Source organism: Cyprinus carpio, chromosome A21 (assembly GCF_018340385.1).
Source record: "Cyprinus carpio isolate SPL01 chromosome A21, ASM1834038v1, whole genome shotgun sequence".
Classification (NCBI taxonomy): Eukaryota; Metazoa; Chordata; class Actinopteri; order Cypriniformes; family Cyprinidae; genus Cyprinus; species Cyprinus carpio.
In genome coordinates, this window is record NC_056592.1 from 570,001 (window position 1) to 580,000 (window position 10,000).

Below are 10,000 nucleotides of genomic sequence, written 5' to 3' on the forward strand. Positions count from 1 at the left end.
GTATTTAATAACCATAACACATTTGTTTAATGGTACAATCCAAATGATGTTAAATATGGCTTATGATTGATTATATAAATCATATTCTCTGTAATCCTAGCTATATACATTTTAAATGATTTAATTAGCTTTTATTTGTCCATGTAGTTACCAAGATTCAGTTATTTTGTGTCTCTCATCGATCAATGCTTTACAGCATCTTTTCATTTAACCTCAGAGCTGGAGTCGGTAAGATCAGTTCATTTCTGTGAGTTCAAATTGATTTCAACTTGATTTTTAGTTCTTGGATTTAACAATTTGAATGGCTGTTTGACTAAAAAAAAACCCTCTGCTAAAATTCACCCTCCAAACCATTTGAGGAGTAAATGCATAACTGCACAAATGTATAACCGGAACAGCTCTCCACTTATATGTGCGCTGAGGTTGTTGGTCCTCGTGTTTGAACAGAATGAGTTTGTTAATGTCCTGATTCCGGCTGCGGTTGAGTTTCATGAAGTGGGTGAGTAATTCTCTCCGAAGGAAAGCTCTCTATGAAGGGAGGGACGGGGAACTGGAGAAGCGGATTTACACCTTTTGTTTTTCACTAGTAAGCGTGAAGTACTTTCATCTGATTATTTAAAGCCAAAGTGCATTTCCCTGTCAGAAACACTTGGTTTTGGAAAGCTTTAAAGAAAAACTGTTTTAGTTTTTAGTGGCAGCATGGTGATAATTGTATTTTATCAACCAAAAATGATGCCTATTCAATTGATTTCATTCAACTTTGACCATTTAATGATTCTTTAAAATTTTAACAGTAGTAGGGTGCTATGAAAATATTATATTTTTTCCCAAATACTGTTTTCATTTTTCTGGATTCTGTGTTTTATGACTAAATAAAAATCTTTCATCGAAAACTGCGGTAATCAAGGTAATTCATAAGACTATAACTTTATAATCAATCTTTTTAAATGCAATCATATCAAAATACTTTGCAATGTTACACAAAGCATTGCATAAAATTGTAATTTTTTATATTAAAAAATCTCTTGATTGAAAACAATGTTTTAATTAAATAATAATAATTAGTAGGATTGCAAAGGGGCATAAAATGCTGGAAAGTTTTGGAAATTTTCCAACCCTTTGCAACACTACTAGATGAGAAGTTAATTTTACTACTAATATTTCTGTCAGTATTTCTCTCAATTAAACCTAAGTAATATTTTGGCAGTTTGCAGTGAAGACCTTTGAGTTTCTGTGTGTTTGATGATTGTTTTAATAGCCATTAACACATGACTAATGCACATGCTTTTTCATATCAAACATATAAACCAGCTGAAATTCACGAGCGTCTTCGCTTTTTCTTGTGTTTTTCAGGTTTACAGGCTCCTGTGTCGCACGCTATGACCAAACCCCATCATCAACGTCTGTAGAGTCCGATCAGACGTGAGCGCGAGGTCTGCGTTAAAATGTCTGCGTGTGGAGAGTTTGCAGAGCACGTGTGGAAACCAGGCTCCTGTAAGAACTGCTTCCATCCTCGCAGCGCTCACGGACAGACCGGCACGGCGGGAGGCGCTTGTGTCCGAACGAGTCTGATCGGGGAAGACGAGGATGGGGTGACGTCTCCCTCTCCGTATAGCAAACCCACCATCGCTGTCAGACCCACCATGATGAACATGGACGTCACAGTGGAGGTCAAGACAGACATCAACATGAATACAGAACAGGTAACCGCAGGAATGCACTTAATTACCTGAATAGGTGAACTAGAAAAGAAGTGAAAATGTGCTCACTGTCAGGCCATCCCTGATGTAGCTGAGTTTGTTTCTTCATCACATTTGGAGAAATGTAGCACTGCATCAGTGTCTCATCAATGCATGCTCTGCAGTGAATGGGTGCCGTCAGATTGAGAGCCCAAACAGCTGATAAAAACATCACAATAATCCACACCACTATATTTCTCCAAATCTGATGAAGAAACAAACTCATCCTGATCTCGGATGATCTGAGGGTGAGCACATCTTTAGCAGATTTTAATTTTTGGGTGAACTGTTCCTTTAAACTCTTGTTATGCTGAAACCCAGTGATATCTCCAAGGTGGGTTCAGGTGGGTGGGGTTTGGTCAACATTCTCCACTAAATGGGTGTAGACTGGAATGTCTTTGTAAACGCAAGATAAGACTGCCATTCAGCTGTATGCACACTGTACAGGAAGACAGTGATATGGACTCATTCAGGCTGTTTAAACAAAGATAATTAGATCACCACCAAGGGCATTGAATCATTTCTGTGGCTGACTACAAAGGAAACACACACAGACACACTTAGTCACATAAAGTGTCTGTAGAGTCAAATAAGAGGATTGATTGGTTATTTGTACTTGTGAATAATTGTCAAGTCAATCAACGCATTGCCTAGACATGCCCGTGAAATCTTACCTGTTTATTCAGTGTGCTTGTTTGTTTACATTTTGATGTCATGATCTCAGGGTGGGTTTCTTACACTTATTTTCCCAAACTTATTATTACTTCTCTATCTCAGAACAACCAGAAGACCTCTGTAGGACTGAAGACAGCTCTGGATTTGGCTCCGCTGTACATCGATAGCAATGGATGTAATAAATCTCTTAGAGAAACCATGATACAAAACGGCATCTCTGGAAAGAAGTTCTCCCCAAACATTTGTTCTCCCACTGGATTATCCAAGGACTGCATGATTATCAGCAATATAATTGTGAGTCAGGAAGATGGCTGTGCTTCCCACAGTCTGAAAGAGAACAGTGACTCCTATAGACAGATGACCAAAGCGGTCAAGAGCACTTACGCCAAAGGAGATTCATGTCTTCATAACGGGACTGGAAACCGTGATGGAGTTACAAGTCCTCTAAGGGCATCCGTAGAGGAAAGGCAAGGAAGAACCGTGCCAGGGAACGAGGTTAACAGATCGTCCAATGAGACGCCAGGTGCTTCACCATCTCCAATGACTCCAGACTCCTTCCACAAAAGCCTGTCGGACTCGTGCTCCAATCGGAGCAGCGTGGATTCGTTACCAGGACTCCGGAGCCCTCAGAAGTCTCCAGGTTCCACAAGCGTTCCACCAAACGGGCTTGAGGAACGTGAGCCGATCTATGCCGAGAGCACCAAGAGGAAAAGACGACTCAATGCTCAAAGCGATGGGAAGGCTCCGCAGTCCTCCGAGTCTGAAACAGAGGTCAACGTAAGCGACAATCAAAGAGCGACTATTACAGTCATGGCCGCCCATACTGAGGAAAACAACCGGACGTTCTACTTGAGCAGCCCGGATTCTGCTGTAAGCACCCAATGGACCCATTTCAGCCCAACCACGCCCAAAGACCAATCGAGCCCAACGTTCACTTGGCCAAACGCTCCCGATGGGACTGAAACAACCCAACCCAAGCCTCAGTCGAGTCCCCCAGTTCCCCCCAAGATCACCACCCATCGACCCAGACTTGGTACCTCCAGTCTCTCCGTAGTACCGTTACCCGAGCTCAGCTTTCACGCAGTTCTTCCTCCAAATCAAGTGACCTCACAAGTGGAAGCCAGTGCTCCAACGCACACCGTCCCAGAATGGAGACACAAGTCCCACAGCACCAGGAGTCTGGAGGGCTGTATTGATGAGGTGGAAGAGGAGGTCGAGTTTGAGGGGACGGACAAGAGATCAGGCTCTTCTAGTGGGCCGGGTGACTCCATCAATGGTCCTGCTGTTCCTTGCATTGAGTCCAGAGAATGGACGAGCGAGAGCAGTGCGATGCCAGGCACCGCCAACAAAAGCAGCAGTCATATGCAGGCGGAGAGCCCGTCTCCTCTCATTCACTCCAGTGAACCCAACAGCAGTCGGGATCCTGCGCCGCCTCCGCCACCTCCCAAAAAACACCATCGGTGAGAGCTACCTCTTTATTTTATGCTGTTTTCCATGTTGGTTTTACTAACCCAGATCTTAATCAATTAATCGTATTGATGCTCTTCCTTTGCTATAGTCTTAGTGTTTATGGTGCCTTCACGTGCTGTGGTAAATACAAGTTTCCTAGTCATTTTTGGACAAGGGTTAGGGTTAGGTCGGATTTACAACTGGGAAACTTGGAGGTCATTTTGAGACCCCAGTTTCCAAAAAATATTTCAAATGTAGTGACTGAAGTTGAAGGTTGAACGTCTAGTTGGTTGTCAATGAATGGGATGCCACATTCTTTTCAAAATCTGTTGGATGTTGAATAAATACCTTCAAAGCATTTTGGCTTTAAAATGGTTTCCCCAAGAGACAAGCAAGAATGAACCAGTTGTCCTCCATTATTTATTTTGTTCCCAACAACAAAGCACTTATAAACAAGTAATCATGACTTCAGAAGTGGGAATGTGGAGATTTTCGATAGCATGTGAAGGCAAGAAAGTACAAACAACCTGCTATGTTTGTTGTTCCTGAACAGGTTATTTTAACTCATTTAAAAACAGTGCTAGTCAATGCATTATTGTTGACGAGTTCTGTTGGCTGGTTTCGTATTGTGATTGATTCATGGTGAGATGTTTTGATGTCTTGTATTAGTCCGTAATCGACCCTCATAAGTAGATGCGATTTGTTGAGCTCACTGGTTTACTGAGATGAAGTGTTTATGTGTGTGTTTTTCTCTAAATGAAGTTTATTGTTGTTTCTGTCTGAACTTGTGAGTTTTGCAGTGAGGTTTATCAGCCGTTCATTCGTGATGCCTGTTTATCAGTGCCATTTATTCTGTCTGTAATGACATTTAATGTGTGAGCTTTGGGTTTTCTGTAAATAGAGGGCTTGTCTTATTGACAGGCCAGCACTGAATGTGTGTTTGTTTGCTGTTGGCCTTTAGTCATTTAACACTTGCAGGCTGATTGAACATCATCTGCTTAGACTGTTAAGCCTTGTAACATGTACACTGTTTTTGCATACAATAATCATTATTTTATAACTTAATATTTTTTGACATAATATTATATCTGATCAGCAACTTCACATTAATGAGTGAATGTGAAAAAAGAAAATTGAACGTTTTGCATGTTATTATTGCATGTACCCCTTTTATTAATATTTTTTTTTTAATTTCTTTGAAACTTCAAAGTACACATTAACCACACCAAAAAACTAATATATATATATATATATATATATATAATATATATATATAATATATATATATATATATATATATCTATATAAAAAAAATAATAATATATATTTTTTTTTTTATTTTATTATTATTATTTTTATGTAATTTATAAAAACATATAATCCGTGAATTTCCAGTATTGACACCATTGGAATGAATGGAATTTAATTAAATCCCTTTGAATTTATAACTCACGATTGAAAAAAAAGTGATACATTTTTTCATGCTGCAATGGTTCGTCAACAGACTTTAGTCCCAAAAATTCAGTCCAGGCTTGGATATGTGAGATATGGGCAAAAGGAGAAATATATTTTACAAAAGTTTTTGACACTAATGGAACTTCATAGATAATTTTACAAAAACATATTTTTGACACTAATGGTACTCCATACATGACTCATTCAAAATAAGTGTAAAAAATCAGTGAAAAAATTTAAAGCATTTAAAGCATTTGCAAAGTTTCTTACTCTTACTAAAAACTATGCATTTTTTTAGACATATTTTTATGCATCTCTTCTGGACTCAAAATGAGGGTTAGGATGGAACTGGTCTTGTTCGGAGCTGAAATTAAACGTGTTAACCGCTTCACCTTTAGAGAAGCATACACTAGATCAGCTCTCTGCCCTTCAGAGATGTTTCCATTAGCGTGTGCTCTTATTTGTTCTCATGTTTGACTGACTCACAGGAACATTTCAGGCCAAGAGCAGCATCACCTCGTCAGAATAAAGTGTGCAGAGATCGGTGTGTGTTCAGCTCAGATTCGTCCGTGGTTCCCGTCTGTTGCGGAGTCAACAAACATCCCGTATCTGAGCATCAGCCGTATTCAGAGCTGCGACTGACTGACGCCACACACCGTGTGTTTGAGATCTGCTGTTTATACCCTCAGCAGCCGAGGTGTGAATTCAAGCGGTGTGTTTCCAAACAAGAGCTTTTTTCAGCATATCGCTGCGGTTTGTGGCTGTTGAGACGTGCTGTTGCTATCAGAACCAAACCAAGATAGAAACCAAGAGCGATCATCAGATGCAGGAGACTGCATTGAACAGAAAAAAACTGGTGTAGAATTGCTAGTAAATTTCACAGTTAAACATGAAATTTTGGAAGTAATACAAAAATTGTATTTTTCTGGTAAAACACATTCCAATAATCTTTGAAAAATAATATTTTCAAAATCAAGTCATTGGGTTAAAATGTATTAATGCATGGTTTTGTGAAAATGTGAATAATTTTTATTGAAATATTTAAACAATTTTTTTTGTTTATAATTTATTTGCTTTAATAAATAAAAATGTATCACGTATTAAATATTTTTTAATATTATGTTAAATATTATAAACATTTTTATAATATTTAATGTAATATTAAAATATATTCAATTTATATTTTTATAAATGTAAAATATATGTATAATATTTTTAATAAGGAATAAAAAATATTTAACGTTAAATATTTTTTTTATTTTTGTAATATTCAATATAGTATTAAATATAATAAATATTTTAGTGTATTTAATATATTTTGGCATTGTTTTATTGTATTATAATATTTAATATATTAAATATTTATACATTTTTGATATATAACGTTATACTAAAATATTTAAAACATTTTATATTAAAGAATTGTAATATTATATTAAACAAAAAACAAAACAAAAAAAGTGTAAAAAACAAACAAACATCCTAAACTGTCTCTAGAGACTAATTTAGTCCAGGTAACCTGGTCATTGGCTGGTCAAACATTTTATATTAAACTAATTTAGTCCAGGTAACCTGGTTATTGGCTGTTTATTTTTGTTGTTATTATTGTTGTTATTTTTTTGATGATGTTTTTTTTTTTCTTAAGTTTTGTCAGAAACAGCAGCTCACGTGGTTTCCATAACAAATATGAAATGTGCTCCAGTAACGGCAGAAGAATCTGAGGTTAACGGCACTTAATGTCCTGGAAACACGTTATTTATAGAGATGCAGTATGAGGAGCTGTCTGTTTCACACGGATCTCATCTTCAGCACAGATGTGAATAGAAACGTCCAGGGATCCCAACACGTCTTCATCAGCTGAACCACTTTGAGCTGAAATACTGTCTGGAAGTCCATCTTAAATTTGAAGTTAATATTTTAATAATTTAACAACACATTCACACGATTCTCTGATTCAGATCAACAAATAAAATATTAAATTTTGTTTTTAGTAAATGCCTCGTTTTGTTTTTATTTAAATTTTTTTAGAATTTATTCATTTTTATTGTTTTAAATTAAATCAGTTTTATTTATTGATTGTTTTAATTTAATTTAAATTTTTTATTATTTGTGATGGTTTCATTTTAATCTCAGTTTTATTTTATTTTTACACTTTTATTATTTAATTATTATTTTTCTATAATTAACTATATTTGAATTTTAAATTTGAATTTTTTAAATTTATTTTAAAACATTAAAAAATATTTTATTTTATTTGAATTTCATTTTATTTAAAAATTAATTCTGTTTGAATTTTACATTTTCATTATTTTAATCACGTGAATTTAAATAAATTTTTATTTATTTATTACATTTTTATTGTAATTTTTATGATTTGTTTAATGATTAGCTTTCCATCAACTCAGTTTGGGACCCTTCTGTAAATAACCCATTGTTCAGGAATAGAGAGTGTAAATGGATGAAGTTATGAACTCATCTAATGAATCATTAATGGAGCAGATGGATCACAAATCCACTTTTTCCAGCAGGACAAGCAGAAGCTGGAGTGATTGTGGATATTGAAGCGTGATCGTGGTCTGTAAGCGCAGGTGCTGAGAGGTTTGGAGCTCTGATGTTTCTCAGTCGTTCCTCTGAGCGTGGGTCGAGGTGAAGAAGCTTCTAGAGCAGTGGAACAGATGAACAGAGCCTCGAGTGTTTGTTTCCGCGCCTCGGGTGCGTTCTGCTCCGCGAGCACATGCTGTCAGAGATGATACCAGATCAGGCTGTAAATGCTGAAAATACACACACAGGCTCAAATAGACGCAGTGATTCACGCTCAGACGCTGATGATCCTCCGGTCCGTCTGCTGCTGAGGTGAGTGAAGGCTGCTTTCAGCTCTGTGTTTCACTCAGGTCCTGTAGTGCGACACACCGCGTGCTGTTTGTGTTTGTTTGCACGTGTCTGTTTGATCCAGATCAGATCAGATCAGGTGATTGTGGGAAAGTTATGCTCCAGTGCAAAGATGCAGATCAATAATAATAGATCTTACGAGCAGCCAAAGACCAGCTTTCCTGGACTGAACTAGTCTACAGGCAAGGTGAAGTGGATAAAATAGATTTTGATTTGATTTTTTTTTTTTTTTTTTTTTTTTTTTTTTTTTAAATAATATAATGCTTCATTCACTAAATATATGCAAAAATATTTTATATAATGTGTTTATATATATATACTACTATTCTAATATTAAAACTATATATTAAATGTTATGAAATATTTAATACATTTAATACTATATTAAGTATTAAATCAAAAATACTTTAATACTGTATTATTTAATATTATACAGATATTATTGTTCTGATGTAAATAAGCTTGTAAAATATGCCGAGTTTAAATGTGTGTGAAATAAAAGGAAAATATTGTTTTCTATTGTTAATGAAAAAAAAAACATTGAAATAAAATAAACAGTAAATAAATAAATATATATATATATATACTGCTGTTTAACACACACACACACACACACACACACACACACAGCAGATCATCTGTAAGTGTCGTGAGACGCTCATGTTTGCCTTCCAGAGAAACAGCAGGAGTTTATAGACTCAAAATCACAGGATAAAATGGAAGATTAGAAGCAATAAAAAAAATTTATTTTTTTTATACACACACAGGAAGTATGTCTTATTGTAGGAATAATCTCCTCACAGAATCATGAGTGTGTTTGTTACAGAACCTCGTTACTTTGTATCAAAGCGCTGCTGATTGCTGCATTCTGATTGGCTGACAGGTGTTTCAAGGCTTTAGATGTTCTACAGTTGCCATGAAGCTGTGTATTACTATAAGGTGCTTTATATACATGTATTTTAGTTTATGATTAGTGCTTGTGTGAGTCTTTATTCATTATTATTGGCTGTATGTAAGTCAAGTCAAGTCACCTTTATTTATATAGCGCTTTAAACAAAAAAGATTGCGTCAATGTATTTTAGTTTATTTTTTTTGCTTGTGCAGTGTGTCAATAATGCAAAATGATAGTTAAAGCAGTTCATCATTGAATTCAGTGATGTCCATCATGCAGCTCAGTCAGTTTTAAATGGATATCTGTGCAATCATTTGCAATCAGTCAACAATATACGCTGTAAATGAAGTGTCCCCAAACTAAGGCAAGCCAGAGGCGACAGCTGCAACGAACCAAAACTCCATCAGTGACCAGAATGGGAGAAAAAAACCTTGGGAGAAACCAGGCTCAGTCGGGGGGCCAGTTCTCGCTCTGACCAGACGAAACCAGCAGTTCAATTCCAGGCTACAGCAAAGTCAGATTGTGCAGAGGACCTCAACTGGTTTCTGTGTCTTGTCCCGGTGGTCGTCTGAGACAAGTCTCTTTACAGGGGATCTGTCTCTGGGGCTCTAGTCCTTGTCTTTCAGGGCTGTAGAGGTCCTTTCTAGGTGGGATCACCATTTTCCACCATCTGGACTGGATACGTACTGGATCAGGGTGACTGCAGTGGAACAGACACAGTCTCTATGGTGTGATATCTAGGTGAAAGAGTCTCTATGTGCTGAGAATTAACTGACTTCTGCCTCACGGCCCGGGAGGCGGCTAGCAGACGGTCGTTTAGCCATCCTCTGTCTGCTTCCTGACCTGGGCCCCAGTTATGTCAAGTACAAACTCTAAGACTATGTGCCATATTTCTAGAGAG

General features: G+C 36.8%; 1 pseudogene; it reads left to right on the forward strand.

Moving 5' to 3' along the window:
- LOC109084997 overlaps positions 1-10,000 on the forward strand; it is a 20,191-nt pseudogene that overhangs the window by 3,192 nt on the left and 6,999 nt on the right.